At 54.8% G+C, this 21337-nt stretch overlaps 1 long non-coding RNA gene across 1 annotated transcript; it reads left to right on the forward strand.

Moving 5' to 3' along the window:
• Positions 1–14864: 14864 nt before the first annotated feature.
• Positions 14865–20499, forward strand: LOC129146457 (uncharacterized). The gene is made up of 3 exons (XR_008553216.1): positions 14865–14982; positions 18774–18929; positions 20061–20499. It is a non-coding gene; the product is annotated as an uncharacterized LOC129146457 (long non-coding RNA).
• Positions 20500–21337: the final 838 nt, after the last annotated feature.

Raw genomic sequence — 21337 nt, forward strand, 5'->3', positions numbered from 1 at the left:
TGAAGAGCAGCTCGAAGGCTCCAGTGGAAGCTCATGGACAAGGTTCTCAGGGAAGCTTTGGCGTTTGCGACAGTGTTCCTGCTGTCAGGGCCTGTGAGGCTCCGGTGGCAAGTGTGTTTCCTGTTTTCATTTAGTTCAGGTTTGTGTTCTATGGAATGGCCCGGCCCGCGGAGGTGGGTGAGGAGGAGGCCTGCCTTGAGTTGGCGCGTCCGGGAGGCTGGCCCGCTCCGAGGGCTGCTCACACACAGCAGCTGGGGCCCCCGGGGCTGTGGTGGGAGACCCAGGGGTCAGGGCTGGCTGCTGCCTTCCGCTTGTCCACCCAGGCCTGTGCCCTGTCACTCTGCTTTCCCTAGTCACAGCACAGCTGACCTGGTGGGGGCAGCCTCAGTGGGGTGGGGGCCACCAAGATTTCCCTTCTTTTAGTCCATTCAGGATGTGAAAAAAGGCAAATTTTAATTCAATGTGTTAAAAACACAATGTTCCTAACATGTAAATAGAGTCCAAATCAATCGTGACTGCAATTCCAAGGTAGTATTTAAAAGTAGAGAAATTGCACTTCCTGGAAGAAATTTAAAAAGTAGTTAGTTTAATTATTCTGTAAATTATTTAATTTTGTCAAGATGTAAGTATTTATATTCACAACCTCTTATGTTAATGTCTGCTATTTATTTAACATTTTTATTTATTAAGTTCCTACCACGTCAACTAGCCCCCTCCCCAGGACCCAGAGAGGCAGGGGAGGGCAAGGGTGGAGCTGCCCGCGTGAGTGGGCCGCACAGTGTCGCTGGGACTCCTGGTTGTGATTCCAATGCAGCCAACTTGTTTTAATATATTTTGTTATTTATTCTTTTAATAATGGAATTTTTAAAAAGGTATTTTGTAACTGAAGAATTTTGATAATTTGGGGTATTTTCCTGGGTCCAGCGGATAGGAACCCCTCCCCCCCACCGTGGCCCTGTGCAGGCCCAGACAGCAGGTGGAGTTCTGTGTTTGTCGCGTGTAGGCAGATGTGTGTGCTCTGGCGTGTTTCTCGTGTCGCGTCTGTGTGCCGGTCCTGACGCTGCGTCGGGCGCCGCGAGGGTATGCTGGCCGCTGCGAGGGCGTGCTGGCACGGTCAGCACAAGCAGCCTCCGGCCTGGCCCCGGCCCTCGACAGCTCTGATACTGTGACCCTCCTTCCTCAGGAAACGCGTTGACCCCCCAGCACAGCACTTCTCGCGTGTCTGCAGGGTGATTTCCTAATAAAAATCCACTATGACTGTGAGTGGGAGCCATGTGTCTGTCTGACCCCAAGCTAGTGAGTCCTCTGCTGGCCCAGCTCTCCATCACTCCCCTGGCGGCGGACGGGGGGCGGGCCTGTCATCTGTGACACCACACGTGGTGCCCACATCTCCTTTGTGCAGCTGCCCTTCCATGAGCTGTGGCTCAGAAGTCCCAGTCCCACCCCTTCCCCCGTGCACATCAGTCTTCTCTTTGGGGTAGGGCTGTTGCATGTGGCTGTGGCGTGGGAGCTGCCTGCGCCATCTCTCTGGTCACAAGGGGGACATCATCTGCAGTAGAAGGGAGTTCAGACCTTCATGGAGCAGGCAGAACAGAGATGGAGAGAGAAAGATGTGACAGGGCGGAAAGCCTGCACTCTCTAGTGAGCTTTGCAGCCCTCCTGGGCCCAGCCCCAGCCATGCCTGGCGGCTGCCGTCTCTTATGTATCCCAGCGCTTCCCAGTTATGTGAGGCAATGGGTTCCTTGTTCTAGGAAGCTCACTTGCAGTGGCACTGCACTGATTTCAGGCGCGGTGGCAGCAGGACTTCAGATCACATACAGCCCTAAATGTCCACACACATTGACTCCTGGGACCCTGTCCTGAAGATTGTCCCAGTGTGCCCATCTGAATGCGAACAAAGGGAAACTGGAATTTGTAGAAGATTCTTAGAATTCTGGGCCACATTCCCAAGCCCCGCCCTAGTCAGCTGGGGTGTAGGACACATGGTCATGGGGGTGACTGCAGGTAGCAGGTGGCAGCACACCCAGCGGTTCTTTAGCAATGGTGCTCCTGTGACCAAGGACTTTTGGGGGAAGCCCCCCATTGAGACCGCAGTGGGGCCGGGGGCCAGTGAGGGTAGGGTCAGTGGGGCTAGTAAATAGAGGGGGCCAATGTGGCCAGGGGTCTGGTGAGGACAGGGCCTAGAAGGCACAGAAAACCAGTAGGAATCGGGAGCTGTGAGAAACTGAAACAGGTGGACAGAGACAACAGGGCAGGAGACCGGCTGGAAGGATGGAATGGCCACCCAGTTGCCCAGGCTGAGGCAAGAGCCACCAAAAAGCCCCAAAAGGCCAAAACCCCAAACCAAGGGCTATAGCTTTGCACACCAGGGGCCCTGTGGGCCACAAAGGATGGCCTGATAAGAGGACAGGGCAGTCTGTGGGGCTTGCCCATGTGCACAACTGCAAGAGACCTCAGGTTCCACGAGCAACCAATGCAGGGTTTATTTTAAAAAACGGGAAACAGAGAACTCACTGTGGCCACAAGTGACTGCTTATCACACCCAGAAAGCGTCAGTGATGGCCGCTCCCAGGCACCAGGAGTGCTGGCCAGCACTGGCCAGTGTGATGGCCACCACTGGTCCCTCAGAGGCGGTGTCAGACACTCCCAGCGTTCACAGCTGTGTGAGTTGTTGGGCGACGCCAGCAACAAGCAGCTCCTCGAGAGGCCAGGCCAGGCCTCTGGGCTCCTCTCAGGCAGTGGAGGCAGGACGAGGCCCGTCCCCGCAAAGCCTCGGCTTCTCCCCCTCCTCGGAGGGCGGCTGCCGGACGCTGCTCTTCTTCCGAGGCCGGGAATGGAGTCCTCCCCTCTCTCTTTGGAGGCTGGAATCATCTCTCCTCTTCGAGGGCCGCCATCGCTTCTGGTCACCTCTCCAGGGAATGGCCTGTCTCCCCCTCCGGGCCCCTGACCCTGGATATACCCTCTTTCAGGGTGCCCCACCCACAAGTCTGAGTGGACCATTTTTTTTCCCAATCCTGTGGCTGATTGGACCATTGTACACCAATCAGCTCATAGCTTGCATCCGATTGGTCCATTCCATGATCCAGGAAGTACACAGTCGCATAAAAGGGCTCTGAGGCGCAGTTGCCACACTGACCTGTGGTGGAGGGGGTGAGAGGTGACCCTGCTGCTGCGCGCCCCCTGCTGAGGCGCATGGGTTCCAGAAAAAGCCAGGGGCCCAGGGGAGCCAGGGCCTGGTGGACAGGGCCAGAGGGCAGAGAAGGCCAGCGGGGATTGGGAGCTGTGAGGATGAAACCATTGGGCCCAGGGGCCAGTGGGGACACTGCCTATTGCCACAGGATGTGAGTGCCCTGGGGGAGGCCAGCCTGGCGCCCCTGGAGCCGAGCCCCCAGGGCACAGACCCGGTGAGGGCCGATGTGACACTGAGGAAGAACAGACTCTTGCATGGTCGTCTGTGGAGAGGCTTAGCGTGCACGTGTGATGGACCCAGCAAGGGGATGGGCAGACACACAGACTCCTGGCAGCAAGGGTGGCTCCCCCTGAAATGCCAGCCTCCCTGAAATGGCAGCCTCGGCCAGTTCTGGCTCCTGGGGACTGGCCACGCCCCACAGGGCTTGGGGGCACACCTGGAGGCCACAGAGCCGTGGGCGGTTGCCTCAGCCTGTGGGCCAACCCCAAGTGCCCTGCCTGCCCACTTCTAGGACCTGGAGCTTGGCAGGATGTTTCAGGGCTGGTGTGCACTGTCCACCAGCCAAGGCCACCTCGTCGGGCCCACCCTCAGCCGTAGGCTCCTCTGCTGGGCAGACGCTTCTGCCTGTGTCTTCCGCACGGCCGGGCATGTGACCCTAGCCCTAGCCCCCTCCCAGCTCCTTCTAGCTGCTGCGCAACAGGCGAGAAACCTGGCCTGCCTGGGGCTGGAGATGGCTGCAGGAGCTGCTGAAGGGAGCACTTCCACTCCGGGGCCACACCCCAGGAAACGTGGCTGCAGCACTAGGGTACCCACCTCAGGGGCCCCGTGGGCGCTGCCTGGTCAAGGGCCTCCAGAGAAACCGTGCCAACGTGGAGCAGCTGCAAAGGGGAGCTTCGAGGACCTGGCTCGCACGGCTGCGGGGCTAGGGCCGGATCTCCGGGCAAAGCCAGAGCTGGAGACCCAGTCGTGGCCCAAGGGGCCACCGGAGCAAGCATGTCCAGCCGGGTCCGCCTTCCTCTCAGGGCCTCGGTGCTTAGGGGAGGCCCCGGCACGCAGGGGTGACCTACTCAAAACCCACCCATCTAAAAACGCGCGCCCAGCAGCGTCTGGGCTGGTGTGAGGCCGACGTCTGGACACCAGCTTCGCCAAGCGGACACCAGTGAGCCGCAGCGGCCCCCTCGCACCGCGCGCCGCTGCTTATCAAGGTCGTTCGCTGTAAGAGGCATCGTTAAGGGGAACCGCGTTATGCGCTGGAACGGCCGAGTCGCCGGTGTTTCCTGATGACATCAAACCGCAGCGCCCGGGGGCGAGCCGCGGGGCCGCGCGGGTCTGCGGAGTCGGTCCCGGCTGGAGGACGGCCTGGCCTGCGGGCGCGTCTGGGTTGGCCTGGCCGGCCACGCCCGCGGGAGTCCTCCCCCCCACCCCAGGCGCGGGGCAGGCGGCCCGGGCGCAGCCCGCGGCGCCCCCGCCGGCCCCGCCGGCCGCCCCCGCAGAGGCCGAGGCTCGCGCGCGCGCCGGCCGGTCCCTCCCGGTCGCAAAGCCTGACGGGGCCACTTTCCGGTCCTGCGGCTGATTGGGCCATTGAGGACCAATTAGCTCGCAGCTCGCACCTGATTGGTTCCCTCCGTGATCCAGGAAGTGCCCGCAAGGTAAAGCCGGAGGCGCACCGGCGCCACCCCGCTCCTGTCCACCCCCCCCCCCCCCCCCGCCGCGGAGGAGGCTGGGTTCGGGCGACGCCCCGACTCCTGCCCATGCACCCCGCACCCCGACCCCGGCTCCAGCCCCTGTGCCCCCATGCCCCGGCCCCCCATCCCTGGGCTCCGACTCCCGCCCCCACGCCTGGCGCCCGCCCTCGGCCTCCCGACCCCGCCGGTCAGGCAAGTGCGGACGCCCCGCCGCGGCCTCGGGGCTCCCCGGGCGCCCCCCTGCGCTGCGGCCCGCGCCCGGCTCATCGGGACCGTCGGCCGCGTGTCGGAAGGTGAGTCCGGTGTCCCGGCACCGCTTCAGAAGGCCTTTCTTCGGCCTTCGGATTTGGGGTGCTGGGAAGGGAGCAGAGTCCCAGACATGTGGGGCCCCTGGCAAGGCCCCAGTAGCTGAGACCCGCGCCGCCTGGCGCCCCGTGTGCGGGGGCGCTGCCCTGACGTGGGGGTTTGATGCGGCGCGAAGGCGGGCCTGGGTGGCGCTGGCCGGGCGTCTCCTCTCTCTCCCTGCAGCCCGTTGGGAAGACAGTGGGAAGCGCGCGTCTTATTGCCAGTTCCTGAAAGGGCGCCCACATATGCCTCCGAAGGGGTGTGGCGCCCCACAGCGCCTCCTGCCGTGGCCTGGAGCAGTCCCCGGGGGTCCTTAGGCCCTCTGCAGGGACGTTTCAACCTGGGTTTGGGGCATCAGTATCCCAACCTGCAGCCTGCCCGAGCGTGGTTTGCCGCGTGTGAAAGCAGGGGTGTGGGTTTGTCCCAGCCAGCAACAACAGCAGGAATCAGTTAAATCTGAATTTCATGTGAACAATGAGTAACTTATTATTTGTTGTTTACTTGAATTTTTTTTTTTTGCTTTTAAAGATCTGTTTACATAAACAAGATCTGTAGCACTTGAAATACCCCGAGCAGTTGACGTGCAAGACATTTGAGACCCAGCAGTGCCCTCATGCTCCTACTGGGGTCTTTGCTAGGGAGATCCAAATTCAAGGGAATGTTAACCCTAAATACTCCACGTTCCGGGTTGACAGTTTTTAGTAAAGTATTGAATTCATATTTTTTCTTTAAATATTTATGCATGGAAGCGCTGGGGTGCAGGCCACAGGTGCGGAAGTGAGAGGACTCCCCAGAGACAGAGTGGGGAGCAGAACAGGAGGATCTATTGAAACACACTTCTGAGGGGAGACAGGAGAGGTCTGCTGTGCCCTGTGGGTAGTGCCCTGGCTGGGGGTGGACACCAGCCACAGTATGACAGCCTGAGACTCACCCCCAGGCCACAGGGAGGCCTCTGTAGTTCTTCTTAAGAGCAAATACGTGCATTTCTCGCCCGCTGCTCCCCTCAACAGTGGATTTCAGTGGATCTGCCTGTTCTGCTCCCTACTCTGTCTCTGGTGAATCCTCTCACTCTCCCCACACCTCTGGGCTGTACCCCAGCTCTTGTGTGCATAAATAAACAAATCTTTAAATATATGTATGTATATGTATGTATGTGTGTGTGTGTGTGTATATATATATATATATATATACACATATACATATGTAGGTATAACTTGTGAAGTAGTTTGGTGTATATCTAATAAAAGTAAAGGAGAATCGCGAGCTTGCTGCATTTTAGCACCTGCCCTGCGCTGCGCCCTGTGGAGGCGCTGCTGCCCGGCCCCTGCGCCCCGGCCGCTCCTGCCATCTGTGGGCTGTTGCCGCTCGAGTGGTCTATATTTTCACATGTGATGTATCTGGGAAAGTAGTGAAGCCACAGACATGCAAGGCAGTTACCAGGTTTATAAGTAGGAAGCCGTTTTTATTTATTTTTTAAAAAGATTTACTTATTTATGCATACAAGAACTGGGGTACAGACCATTGGTGCGGGGGGAGGGGGGTGAGAGGATTCACCAGAGACAGAGTGGAGAGCAGAACAGGCAGACTGAAGAAATACACTGGTGAGGGGAGCAGCGGGGAGACAGGAGAGGTCTGCTGCGCCATGTGGGCTGCTCTGTGGCCGGCGGGGATTGAACCAGCACTGCAGAGGCTGCGGACAGCTTCACAGCACTGTGCTCAACCGCCTGCACCACTAGGGAGGCCCAGAAGGTGTTTTATGTAACAGTCAATTGCGCATTTGAAAATGCTGTCGCCATTCCGGCACTTTCAGGGATGAGCGCAGGAATCGACACCAGCCTTCAGTGAGCTGATGTACATGGGTACGTACACAAGACACCAAACGAGGCTGGCATGTTAGCCTCCTGGGCATCACTCCGGCTTGCCATGTGGGATTAAAATTCCTGAGTACACTGAAAAAAAATCTTGAAAAAACCAAATGTTCCCATGTTGGAGTTGTGTTTTCTCTCACTGTGCATCACTGCTTGACCCGAGTATTACAATGCAGCCACACACCTGCCGGTGTCTCTGGTCTTCGCATCTCGAGCAAGCTACTTTTGCCACACTAGCCTGACTACCTCTTTGAAACGGACTCCAGATGAGCAGGCAGACACTCATGTCCCCAGGATGCAACCTCAAGGAGGCAGAACGAGGCATGTGAGGCTCTGGTCTGGTGGGCAAGAATCTGGGGCTAGGCCAGTGAACCCACCAGAGGCAGAGTGGGGAACAGAAGGGGGGATTTATTGAAATGCTCTGGAGAGGAGGCGTGTGCAGATGGGAGGGGCCACTGGCTGGGCATCTGGCTGTCAAAGGCATCCAGATGTTTGGAGTGGGGCTGCTGCACGTCGTGGTGACCAGTGCGTTTGGGCAGTTTTTTAAAGCAGTTGCATGAAAGAGGAGTGACTGTGGGCGCCTAAGGCGAGATGTGTTTTGCTTTGGAAAAACTACCAAATTGTCTTCAAAGTGTGTGGGCAGCGATGAAGGGGGGTCGGGTTCTCTGGCTGCTCCCCTCCTGGGGCTGAGCGGCTTCCAGGTGGCCATCCCAGCTCACAGTTGAGTTGGTGATTCCCTGGTGGCTCAGTCACCACCTACATGTCCTGGGCGGGGTGTCGGCTCAGGTTTCATTGCTGTGTAATGAGGTGCTTTGTTTTCTGCTGGTTGAGTTCTAAGATTTCTTTGTATATTTTGAGTCCAAATCTCTTCTCAGATCCGTGCCTCGCAGGTATTTTCCCCCTACATGTGGCTTGTCTTTTGGGCCTTGGAATAAAGTCTTTCACTGTAGGACTTTTTGATTTCACAAAGTGCATGTGTTATTATTGTCTTTTGGTGTTGCTAAAACTCACCGCCAAACTCCAGATCATGTAGACTTTCTTCTGTGTGTCCTTTAATTTTTAGAGCTTTGCGTTTTAAATCTCTCAATGGAAAAATGAGTGAATTTTGATGTAAGCGCTCAGGTTTGCGCCTACATAAATTTTGTTCTGATTCCTGATTGTTTATTATTTTTGGAGAGGATTTGGGATACTCACCTCTAGTTCTGTGTGAGCTTCCAAAGTTAACGGCCTGAGCAGGCAACCAAGGCCCCCACAGTATGTCGTCCCAGGGTCTTGGGGACCAGCTGGCACATCAGCATGTGGAGCCGGAGGCCGCGTGAAGACAGGAGTGAGGAAGAAGAGGCGGCTGGAGGGGAGCTGAGGACCCGCTCCCTGTGTGTGTCCTGGGGCGGCTCCGTGGCCAGGTGGCGCATCGGGCCCTCCCAGCAGGCTTAGGAGCAGCACCCCTGTCGGCGCCCGCGTCAGGAGGGCCCGGAGGGTCCGCGTCACCGAGGGCGGTGACAGGCTGGGGGTGGGGGAGAAAGGGCGACTGTGGGCCGCCACGTGCCCATCCGTGTTTGCGTTTGTCCCACAGGGTGACCCCAGGAGCCCACTCTCCACCGCCTTCGGTTCCTCCGGCCTGGGGCTCCGCACTCGCTGGGCCCTGCCTGGAACATCCTTTCCCAGCTCTGGACCAGCTGAGCCCACGCCCCGGGGTCCCTCAGGGAGGCCTCCCACCTCAGCGCCCAGCCCTGCCCAGGTCCACGGGGATCCTTCCGTTTGTGGCCCACCCGCGTCCTCGCTCGCTGCTCTGAGGCCTGCTGTGTGCCGCACACTGTGTCCACACGGCGCCATCGAGGCCAGTGAACGGCCTGTCCTGCTGGGGTTTACGTCAGAGACACCAAGGAGCAGCAGCCTCGGCGGTGCATGGTCTCCCCCAGCTGCGGCTGCATCCCCTGTCCTGGGGCTGATGGGGATCGGCCCAGCTGACCCCAGCAGGAAACCACGGCGAGGAGGTGCATCTGGGGAGCCGCCAGCCTGCCCTGTGGGGCTTCAGTCTAGGCTGGGGCGCTCCTCAGCGGACTCGTCTGGGGCAGGACGAGGTCAGACGGGCCGGTCTGCCGTGGCCAGCTCGCAGGTCCTCTCGGCTTGCCCTTCTCTCACTCCTGGGGGAACAGACCCTGTTACTGCCTCTCCTCATGGGTCCGCTTGTGTGTCCCGCGGGTGCAGGTGAGGTCCCCCCAACGTGGACTGGTGATCCTGAGGCATGGACACTCTGCGGGGGAGGCCAACAGTGGGAATGACCGCACTGAGCCCCCATTGCCAGGCGGTGACCGGTGGCGTCAAACACCAGGACAGGGAACGCGAGGCAGGACCAGGCGACGTGGGTCTCATGATGCATGGCCCGTGGGCGAAGCTTTCAATGGACCTCTCTAGAGGACGAGCATGCTTGATGGGGGTCGTTTTTTGATGTTTTTTTAAAAAGATTATTTATGCATACAAGAGCTGCGGTGCAGGCCAGAGGTGTGGGGGGTAGAGGACTCCCCAGAGAGAGTGGAGAGCAGAACAGGCGGATCAACTGAAATCCACTGCGGAGGGAGCAGCGTGGAGGCAGGAGAGGTCTGCTGCGCCATGTGGGTAGCTCCCCGGCCGGGGATGGAACTCATGCTGCGGAGGCTGCGGGCAGCTTCATAGTTTGAAGTCTGAATCCTTGCGTCCCCAGGGAGGCCTGTCTAGCTACTTCTTATTCTAGCTCATTCTTTTCCATTTTCCTTCTTCTCCCACATGCATTTCATTTGCTCCTTATTTGTGTGTGCACACAAGACCGGGAGGTAGACCAGAGGTGCAGGGCGAGGGATGCAACAAAGACAGAGCGGGGAGCAGCAGGGAAGGATTGTCTGAAATCCACCGCTGAGGGGAGCGGCGGGCGAGACGGGAGGTCTGTTGCGCCCTGTGGTAGCCCCTGGCCTGGATGGAGCTTAGGCTGCTGTGGCCAGCCAGGCCTTCATGGTGGAAGTGCTGAGTCTCACCCCTCGGCCATCGAGAAGGTCCCTGAGTTGCGAGTCTTCAGGTCAGCAAAAAGAATGGCATCGGGGAGACTCCAGGGGCTCAGACTGAGAATGAACACAGCGGGTGCTCGGAACCCATTTGCATCTGGGGCTCATCTTGAGACCCCCGAGGGGGAGGCCTGGAAACAAGCCCCCGTCCCTTCCCCCGGGGTCAGCTCTGGGGTCATGCACGCAGAAGCCCCAAGGGGGCAGTGTCGGCACAGAGCTGGGGCTTGGGCCAGGGAACCTCAGCGGAAGGGCCTGGATGGAAAGATGGGGCCTGTCCAGGCACAGGTCCGCGGGCTACTGGGGGTGCCCATATAGAAGAGGGTGTTCTCTCCAGCAGCACCCTGTCCAGGGTCAGGGTCAGGGTTAGGGTGGGTTTCCCACCGTGGCCCGGGACGCCCTGGACATATGTCGTGAAAGGCATCCGCGTGGTATGAGCGACCCTCTTAAATTGAAAGCTGACATAAATTCACTTAGAATGAAATATTTTCAGCGAAAAATAAAATCCCCGGGGCCTCCCAGGTGGCGCAGGGGTTAAGCGTCAGCGCTGTGAAGCTGTCCGCAGCCTCTGTGGCCTGAGTTCGATCCCCGGCCAGGGAGCTGCCCGCAGGGCACGCAGACCTTTCCTGTTTCCCCGCTGCTCCCTCAGTGGTGCTCTCGGTCCGTCTGCCTGTGCTGCTCCCCGCGCTCTCTCTGGTGACTGTTCTAACCCCTTGCAACTCTGGCCTGCATCCCAGTTCTTGTAGCATAAATAAATCTTTTAAAAAAGATTATAAATTATAGCTCAGCACAAAGGATAAATAAAGCATTTTTTTAAAAAAAAATCAACTTCCAAATACAGCTCTCTTTTTTCTTAAATCATATTTTTAGAATGTATTTAGGAAAAAGAAACCACCAGAAAAGATCTATAAGCATCACACACTTGAACATAACCTGATTCAAGTAAGATAATAACAGACCATCTGTCACTTTCGTTGTGTCTGGGGCGTCCCTATTCGTGTGTGTCTGTGTCGTGTGTGATAATATCCTCTATTCCCATGTTGTGATCACAAGATTCCCACGAGACAGGGGCAGCTGGTTGGATGTCAGTGAAGAAGGGGACGCAGTTTCCAGGTTTGCTCTGGGTGCTGTATCCGTGTAAACAGTATAAACGTGACATTTATAAACGTGAGATTTCTATGACAGTATAAACGTGAAATTTTAGAATTACCAAATGAACTCCATTAACTGGGTGAGGAAACACAAGACCACACTGTGTCATAATCTTCCCCTCTGAGTAAGCACCAATGTGTGGCTGTCACTGTAAGTATTTCCCTTGCCCTTCACGACAAGTCATCACCTAAGTGCGTGTCAGTAACTGTAGACTTAACACATGCTTTTAATTTTGTCTGGTATTTAAAATTTAAATCAATCATAGTGTGTTCATTTTATATCTGGAATAACACGATGTCTACAATTTTATGTCTTTCCTCCTTCATTTAACATCATAACATAAGTATTTCTCAAGTCATTCAAAGCTATTCAGGATGATTGCTCCCAACTGCGACATTTGTCTTACGTATACAGTGTAATATATTTCACTGTTTTCTGGGGTTTTATTCAGATTGTCCCCAAGTATTTGTTAGTGTAAGAACATGCTGGTTAGCATTTTACAAATAAAGATTTTTATTTGTGTTCACAGCATTTCCCTAGGTCATTTGAACGACTGTTTATCGTCATGCACACACGTGTATGTAATACTCCCCATTCTAAGATTCTGAACCCAGAGTCCCCGCAGAAGGGCGACGCCAACTTGTTCTTTGCCCCGAATGCGCGAGGACCCCTGTTTCAGCGGGTTCCTGCCTCCACCGCCCCCCACGACTCTCCGGGCTGCGTCCCCCCTGGCCCGGCCGCCCCGCCCTCGGCCGCGGCTCCGTCCCCCCGCGCCTCCCGCCGCCCCGGCGCCTCCGCGCCACCAGGCGGCGCGCGCCGCTGCTCCGGCCCTGGTCCCCCCCGCGCGCCTCTCCTTCCTCGGCCTCGCCCCGCCCCCTGCGTGTTGACGTCACGCCCTTGCGCGCTGGCGCGGGGCGGTGGGCGGCGGGAGCGGAAGTGGCGGAGCCGCGGACTCCAGGGGCGCCCACCCCGGCGGAGCGGGCCCCGGCCGAGGAAGGAGAAGCCCCGGGGCAGCGCGCAGGCGTGAGGGGAGCGCGCGCCGCCTGGTGGCGAGGCGGGGAACTGCGGCCTCGCGGGAATCCCGAGGAGGAGGCGGGGGCGGAGGCGGGGGCGGGGGCGGGCCGCCCTTCTCTCCCTGTGGGGGCAGCGGGTTTGGGCCCCCTGTGGCCGCGGGTCGGTGTCTGTAATGCGCGTGGACACGAGCTGCTGTCTCACGGCTGCGGGAATTTCAGGGTCACGGTGTTGCCAGAGACGCGCTCTCGGCCTCCGTTGGCGTCGGATTTTCCCAACTTCAGCCGCGGCGGGACGGGCGGGGGCGCCCCCGTGAGCGCCCCGGGGCTTCCCCCCGCCCCGGCCCTGGAGCCCCCCACACCCGCCCCCACACCCGCCCCCACACCCGCCCCTGCCCGGCTCCCGCCTCCCCAGCGGCCGGGCTCGCCGCGGCATCGCTGCCCGGGACTCGGGGTGCGGCCTTGCCCGCGGGAACCCGGTTTCTTCAGGAGCCGCCCCGGAGCGAGGGGGCCGAGGGCGTCTCCCGCCCGTGGCTGATGCGGAGCGGCCCGGGCGGGGCGGGCGGGCTGTGGGGAGCTCTGCCGGGTCATAGGGGTCCTGGAGGAACATGGGGGTCGGGTCATTCCCGAGTGTGACCCGTGGGTGCGCGGCGCCCCTGAATGAAGGCGCGTCCCCCGTGTTTGCTCCCGGCGCCTCCCTGCTGCACTGATCACCCCTGGGGTGGGTTTTCTGGGCTCTCCGCTCTGTTCCATTGACCTGTGCGTTTTATTTCAGTGGACCTAGGATATAATTTGGGGGATGTATTGTACACTTTGCTGGGCCTGACATTCTCCTCCACACGCCAGGTCCAGCAGGCAGGAGGGCAGAGTCGAGTCCCAGTCTCCCGGGGTGCAGGTTCTGACCCAGGGGGTTGCATGGCGCCTGGGGCTCTGCATTTCTCACGGCGTCTGAGATGCTGCCCGTGCTGGGCCTGGGCCCGCGTCTGGGGGCCGAGGCGTCACTACCTGTCGTGCAGGTGATGTGGCCATTCAGAGCCTTGAAGGGGGTTTGACCCTGGAAACTGCCTCATGAGGCGACTTTACAATAACCCTTGAAAAGAATCCAGACTTTCCTGGGACTTGAGTGACCAGGAGCCACACGGCCTGCCACACTCTGGCTACAAGTCTTTGGTTTTCTAATGTGGGTTATTATTAACCGATTCAGTGCATTGAAAGTAGTGGCCCTCTCTGCATCCGGGAAACCCCACAGCTGTGACAGCTGGGCACTGTCACCCATCGGGGTGGAAAGTTTCTTCGTTGGGTGTATGTGAGACGCTGAAGGGCCCTTTTCCAAGCTCTTGAGATCTTTTCTCTATAGATGGTGCTGAGAGGATTCCTCCTATTTCAGGGATTGTGTAAACCACAGTGACTCATGTGGGAACTGGACATTTTGGAGATACTCCATTTTATCTTTTTTTAAAAAAGTTTTTGCTTATTTTTTCATAGAAGAACTGGGGTGCAGGCCATAGGGGTGGGAGGGTGAGAGGATTCACCAGAGACAGAGTAGGGAGTAGAACAGGCGGATCTACCGAGGTACACTGCTGAGGGGAGCATCAGGCGAGACAGGAGAGGTCTGCTGCACCATGTGGGTAGCTCCGTGGCCAGGACTGAACTCAGACCATTGTGGTGACAGCACTGAGATTTAACCCCTAGGCCACTGGGGTGGAGGAGGGGAGGCTGCACTTTACCTTTTAATGTGTTAAACTGATGTTACCTCCTTCCTTGCCAATCCCTCTGTTACGCTTGCTTTGGAGAGAAGTTGGAGTTCTCTGTAAAGGAGAAAGGAATCGGCATTTATTTAGCAGCTGCTGGAGCAACAAGTTCATCGCTTTAGTTATGTGATCTCCATTAATGACGCTATAAAGATATTATTCCTACCCTGTAGTCGTGGACCCTGAGGTCCAAAATGGATCAGTAACTTCTCTGAGATCAAGGGCCAGATATATTTGGATTCCCAAATCTGTATTTTGTACTGAACTGGAGGTTTTAAATAGAGGGTAGGGCCTCCCCAGTGGCGGCAGCGGTTGAGCACTGTGAAGCTACCCGCAGCCTCTGCAGCACCAGTTCTATCCCTGGCCTCAGGGCAAGGGTCCCACATGGCGCGCAGACCTCTCCTGCCGTCCGCTGCTCCCCTCAGCAGTGTATTTCGTCGGTCTAGCCGTTCTGTTCCCCACTCTGGCTCTGGTGAATCCTCTCACTCTCCCGCGCTTCTGACTGTACCCAGTGCTTGTATAAATAAATAAATAAATCTTTAAAAAAATAAATAAAATGAGGGTAAATTGTAACCCTCTTGGAGGCCAGGGGGAGGGAAGGAATCTGGGCGCCCCCACCCATCCTCAGAACAGGTCCTTGGGTGCTGGGCGTCCTCCTCCATAAGGAAGGAGCTTCAGCCTAAAACAAGACAGAACAAAACTTTCAAGTTTCATTGCACCGCGGGAAGATGCTGTCATTAATATTGAACGTGAATGACTTCATAGTTTTAGAATGGCTCTAATCCCAAACGTGATTGCTACTTGCAAGAGACTGCAGTTAAAAATAGCCTTTTTCTAATTATTTCCACACAGCAGGCTTAATTGCTGCACCTACCAGAGAAAATTCCTGGAGATCTAGAACAATTGGTGAGGAGGGGATGCCTCGGCAGTGCCTGCAGCATTGTTCAGGGTGAGACCCCCTTTAGGAGCATTCATTTATTTATATTGTCTTAGGGTCTTCCCTGTCCTTAAAGACCATCTCTTTTTTTTCCTCTTTTTTTTAAAAAAAGATTTATTTATTTATACAAGAACTAGGGTACAGGCCAGATGTGTGGGAGAGTGAGCGGAGTCACCAGAGACAGAGCAGGGAGCAGAACAGGCAGATTGACTGAAATACACTGCTGAGGGGAGCAGCAGGGGAGACAGGAGAGATCTGCCGCGCCATGTGGGCATCTGCGGCTGGCAGGGATCGAACCGCCACTGCAGAGGCTGCGGACAGCGTCACAGCACTGCGCTCAACTGCCTGCACCACCAGGAGGCCCTTTTCATCTTTGCTTGCATAGTAGTTAATTTTTGTCTAGTTATTGGTTTCTCCCCTCAGGGGTGGTCCCCATAGTTCTCCCACCACCATAGCACTCATGACACATTACCTTGTGTTCTTCCCTCCCCTCTGTTCACCCCCCCTCCTCCTCCCTGCTGGATGCATCAGCTCTTGGTCAGCCTGCTAGGGTTGCCTTTTTCTTTACCTTTTGTTCTGTTTCTCTATATTTCACAGGTAAGTGAAACCATCTGATGCTGGAGTCCAACTCCAGCCAAGGCAGGGTCCACGAAGGTATGGAATGAGGAATTCTCGCGTCAGCGGGAATGAGGGAATGAGGAGACACTGACACTTGATCAGGTGACAAGTATCTCCTCCTGATAGCCTCAGTGGAGTTTTATTTATACATCAGAAATTTGTTATTTTATCATTACGTCATGCAATCATGCGATTATATTTTTACATTCTCTAGAGGTTATTTTTAAATTATTAACAGTGCACAATCTTTACTCAAATTTCCTCCTCTATGATTAACCTGATTACATTTTTTCTTTAAGTGAAGTAAATTTCTCAGAACTAGAAACAAGAGCTAGACAGAGTATGACTAATGTGGCCAAGCTAGTTAACTACATAAAGGTCAAGCAGGCATTGTAAGATCAGAAGGCAGCTTCCTAGTTTGCTGGGACAATGGGTCCCCCTACTGTGGGAACAGTATGTGGTGCATTTTTTTCAGGCCAATTTGTCTCTGGGGCGCCTCAGTGCCTCCTCTTGTGAGGACTTCTACCAGGTTTGGTTCCAATAGTTCCTTCAAGCATGATTTGTTGAAGATTTTAGCATTGCTCATGGTAGGTGATTTACAAATCAGGGGACATGGAGAAATACCGGAAATCGTCACATTATCAATTATGTTGGAATGTACATTTTTTAAACTGCTGTAGTGCGCGTTACCAAAACAAGCATTAACGTCAATACTTATAATGTCATTTTAAAGCTTTATAGAAAATTTCCATGATTGTGAAAACTGCCATAAACAAATGAAAGGAAGTAGCTGGAGCTGGCTGCGGAGCTTCCCGACCTTTTAGAAATTTCCCCCCTGCCTGGACCCTGTCAAACAGCATGGGTAGCCCGGCTCGCACCAATCTGATATTTATCTTTCTCCTGCCTTATTGTGGCTAGCATCATCCCTTCCAGCTCCATCCATATCACCACAAGTGGCATGAATTTGTCTTTTTGATTGCGGAGTAATATTCCGTGGTGTAACTATACCACATTTTGATCCATTCATCTGTTTTGTGGCATTTGTTTCCATATAATGGCTACTGTAAATAGTGCTGCAATAAACACAGTTCAGGTTTCCTGTTTTTTCTGTCCTTGGGTAGATTCCTAGGAGTGGAACGCTGGATCATATGTAGACCTGTTTTCAGTGTTCTGAAGACCCTCCACACATCTTCCCATAGTGGATGGACCAGTTTGTGCTCCCACCAGCACTGTCAGAGGCTCCTTTGTCTCCTCTGCTTCTCCAGCATTTCTTGTTTCCAGTTTTTCTTTTTTAACGTGGAGCCTTCTCACTGGAGTGAGGTGGTAGATCATTGTGGTTTTGATTTGCATTTCCATTTTTGGACTGGGTTGTTTGTTTTTGTTGAGTCATGTAAGCTCTTTGTAGATCTTTGGTATCAGTCCCTTATCTGTCATAGGTGTGCCGCTATTTTCCCCCATTCAGCAGGTGTCTCTGTGTTGATGACCGTCTCTAGCTGTATCCCCAGTTGTGTACATTCTCCCTGGTCTCCTTGCTTCTGGAGAAGAAACCTCAAAGACGTTTCTGAGCATCATGTCATGGAGTGTTTGCCTATGTTCTCTTCTGTGTATTCTGTGGTGCCAGGTTTCACATGCAAGCCTTTCATCCACTGGAGTTGGTTTGTGTATGGTGTGAGGTAGTGGTCTAGTTGCATTCTTTTGCATGTTGCAATCCAGTTTCCCCAGCACCATTTATGGAAGAGGCTATTCTTGTTCCAATGTATAGTCTTAGCTCCTGTGTCACCTGTAGTTCTAAGCAAGGTCAAGATGGCCCAGTCAGTTAGGTGCAGAGGCCAACCCTTCAAGGTGCCCTTTCAAATCAAACAAGAGCACAAAGCCGGATCATGCTGGGAAGGCTATGCATCAGGAGGTATGACCGGGAATGCCTGGGGACCTGAGGACCAATGCATAACAAAGGACCCCAGAAGCTGATCAGTGGAAGCTTTGTTGATAAGATTAGAACCAGGGCTGGGGATTAGGGTGTGACCTCCATGACAATACCGAGTCATCCAGCAGATGAGAAGTGTCTGGAGGGCAGACTCACAATCCCTGATCTTCTACATTCTTCCCCTTTCTTTGATCTCCTATGCCTTCATCTCCTTCCCCTTCCCTTTTTCTCCTCACTCTTACAACCCATGCTGTGGATCAATAAGAAGGCCAGGATCTTGCAGCAGCATCCTGCATTATGTAGCCTGCTCCACGACTCCCGACTCCCGTTTCTTTATCAGCGTGGTGTTGCCCAACGCAACAATAGCTCCTTTCTCCTTCACCCTTTTAGTCAGAAGAGTTTTCACTACTAGAGGTTGCTGTGATCCCACATGAATTTGAGCCCTATTGGTTCCATTTCATTGAGGAACACCATGGTGATTTGTGTTGGAATTGCATGGAATCTGTAAATTGCATACAAATAGGAAGTCGCATCTAGGATTGTTACATTTTTCCAATTATGGAACAGTCATAAAATGAGTGTTAATAAAAAATGTAGGTGTTATTTTCTGTAATTTCTAAAAAGGTGTTGTTTTCTATGATTTCTAAAACAGACAAAGTAGGTCTGTTCTCTAGAGATGAAGAAAGGATGTTTCAGATGGAAAGGCAATGGCATTTTATCATAGAATAGATGACCAGTTATTGATCGTATAATATTAGGATATTAATCCACATTTCTGCTGATGGACCGCTCAGTAAGATCATCCCTTTGTCACCTGCTTCACGGTGCCACCAGAGAAAATGTTGCACTTAAGTGACTTACTTGCACGCTTTATAAAGGAATCAAGGAGAGGAATTAAGTCAGGAAATTCAAAGGTGAAACTGGAAAACATGAAGTTAGAGCCACGTCTCTGGTCACGTGTGTCTGTAAAATCCACAGTCCTCGATTGCGGGCTGGTCACCCGCCACTGGACAAGGCAGGGCCAGACCCACTGATTCGCGGATGGTCCTTTCTGAAGCTGGGCCTGGGGTCTGAATTTGTACCTGGCAAGCAAGGGCACATCGCTGCTGTCTTGGGCGGGTTGGGTCACGTCCTCCTATCTTTGCCTCCCTGGGGAGAGGAAAGGGAGGAACCAGATGTTTCCCGAGGGCTGTCTGCAGTCCTTCCCTCGGTCCTCGCTGCCCTCACAAGACAACCTGTTTGTCACGTCATTTATTTACAGCCTCAAAAATCTCTTCAGTGGCTCCCACTGTCCGCGCTCAGAGTCCAAGCCTCCAGACAAGCTGACGAGAGTCTTGCCATCTGCTCCTGCTGTCTCAGGCCCGCGGCCCCTCTCTGACAGCCTCCTTCTCTCCGGCTTCCCCATTCACCTGACCGGGTCCGTGTCAAAGGTCATTCCGCAGCAGCCCTGCTGGTCGCCCCCTCGGCCAGGAGCATGTCAGGCGTCCCTTCCAGGGAAGGCTGTGGCGTCTCAAGCTCCCTGTCACAATTCTTGTGGGTCTGTTGAGGTTCCCTGTGCCCCCGATTGCTCCTGAGGGTGCTCTGAGCTGTGGGCTCGGCTCAGCCCGTGTCCTCGACCATCAGACAGTGGGCGCTGAGCAACAACAGGTGAAGGGGTTGTGTCTGCCTCTCCAGTCGAGGGGATACTTTCCTTTGTACAGATAAGGAAACGGAGGCTCAGGTATTAGAGGAAAAACTATCATCCCCGCCTCTGGGCCTCCCTGATGAGCTTAGAACCTTCCATTTTGTCAGAGCGGGTGGTCTCTGGGCTCTGGCCTGTCGGCTCCTCTCTCTCCCCAACTCGGTGCGGGCAGAGGCGCAGCTCTGGTGCCTGCTGGGGGGAGGTGCTGGGGCAGCCCCGCCCACCTCTCTCTCAGCAGTCAGGGGCCTCCTGGATTGACCCTGCCAGGCGGGCGCTCATCCCTCGTGGGCAGTGAGGAGAGGGTGCGGTTGTCACACCCCCAGGGTGGGACTTCCGGCCACGGGGAGGGTGCAGGTGCTCAGAGAGTCTGTGCAGCTTCTGTCCCAGGCGGTGACCAGCTCCAGTGGGACCCAGGTGTGGTGGACACAGCTGCAGGGCGAGCTCCGGGGTGGAGCGCTGTGCATTTTTACCTTGTTCCATTGGGTCCTACACTCAGAGCGCTCAGAGCACAGCTTCACGCGCCGGTGGGTCTCCTGGCCCCCCTTCACAGTGTGGGTTCTGACCCAATGGGTTGCTCAGGAGTGAACCTGGACCTCTGGCCTCCTTCATGCCCGCAATACAACCTGCCAGCGCCTGGCGGTTTTCCACATCCAGCCCTCCCTCCTCTGGGCCCTCCTGACCAGTGCCCCCCACTCTGCCGTCAGCTGCCCACAGGAGATGCTCCTCACTCTCCCCTCCCTCTGGGCTCCCCTACTGCCCAGATGGAAGTGCAGAGTGTGCCGCCCTTCTGGGTCCTGCAGGACCAGGTTCCTGCCCCCACCCCTGCTGGCCCCGCTCCCCCTTAACCGTCCCCCCCGCCCCCCGCAGGCCCAGGCTGGGACTTCACTCCAAGTCTTTCGGGAGCCTGGCCAGGGCAGGATGGGACTCACGGTGGCGACACCCACCCGATGGTCCCGCTGCATCATGACGGTGTGGAAATTCAAAGTGAGCTACAGGTAAATAGCCCACGTTTCCTCCGAAGATGGTGACAATGTGAAAATTGGAAGATGAATGGGGAAGGCTCGAGTGTCCTCACGTCTGGGGTGGAAATGTTGGTGAGGATGTCCGTTTTGTGGGGCCTGTGTGCAATTCCATTTCAACATTGCTCAGATGGGTTGAGACTAGAACACCTGTTGCCATCATTGCTACCTTGAAAGTCACCGTGTCAGAAACAATAAAGGTCACGGATAGACGTGGCAATACCCGTCTGTTCTGTGTCAGTGGCTTCCTTTCATTGACAGTGGACAAAATTCATTTCAAGGGGACCTTTTTAGCCAAAAATGAAATCCCCCTTTTTAAAAATGGGAGTTAAATATTCTTGGCATTCTTTCGTTCCTGGAATGCCTCTTGCTATTCTTATTTTTTTTCTTCCTTTTCCTTGAGTCTTAGCACCCTTTTCATTTATGAAACCTCTGACATTGTACGGTTTACAAGTTTATGCAGAAATAAAACAACTGTTGAACTACCACAAAAGAATCTATATAAATTTGACACCACCCTCTTTCCTGTCAATGATGGAACCTCTGCTGAAATAATCAGGTTTTCATTTCTAGGATGAGACATAAAATGAACGAGTTCTGTTTGGCAGGACCGTAGATTTATATCGATCTGTGACAGTTGACTTGGAATACAGGATTTTCATTCTATTGTGTTCTCTATTTCTTTTTGCAAAGGCAATGAACTAGGAATATCTGATAAAAATGACACCCTGGGATGTAGATTCTGAGGAGAAGACAGGCCTCTGAGGAGAAAAAACTGAGGAGAAATACTGCAGTAAGGGGTGTTGAGGAGAAATATCTGAGGAGAAATGACACCCTTGGAATCAGATTCTGACGAGAAGACAGGCCTAGTGGAGCAAAATCTGAGGAGAAATACTGCAGTAAGGAGTGTTGAGGAGAAGTATCTGAGGAGTAATGACACATTGTGAAGCACATAGTGAGAATACAGGCCTCTGATGAGAAAAAGGGGAGGAGAAATACTTTAGTAGGAGTGCAGAGGAGAAATATGATAAATGACAAGTTGGGAAGCAAATTCTGAGGAGAAGACAGGTCTCTGAGGCGAAATACTCCAGTAAGCAGTGTTGAGAAGTATCTGAGGAGAAATGA

The sequence above is a fragment of the Talpa occidentalis genome, unplaced genomic scaffold (assembly GCF_014898055.3).
Source record: "Talpa occidentalis isolate TD23 unplaced genomic scaffold, MPIMG_talOcc4v2.1 talOcc4.10, whole genome shotgun sequence".
NCBI lineage: Eukaryota > Metazoa > Chordata > Mammalia > Eulipotyphla > Talpidae > Talpa > Talpa occidentalis.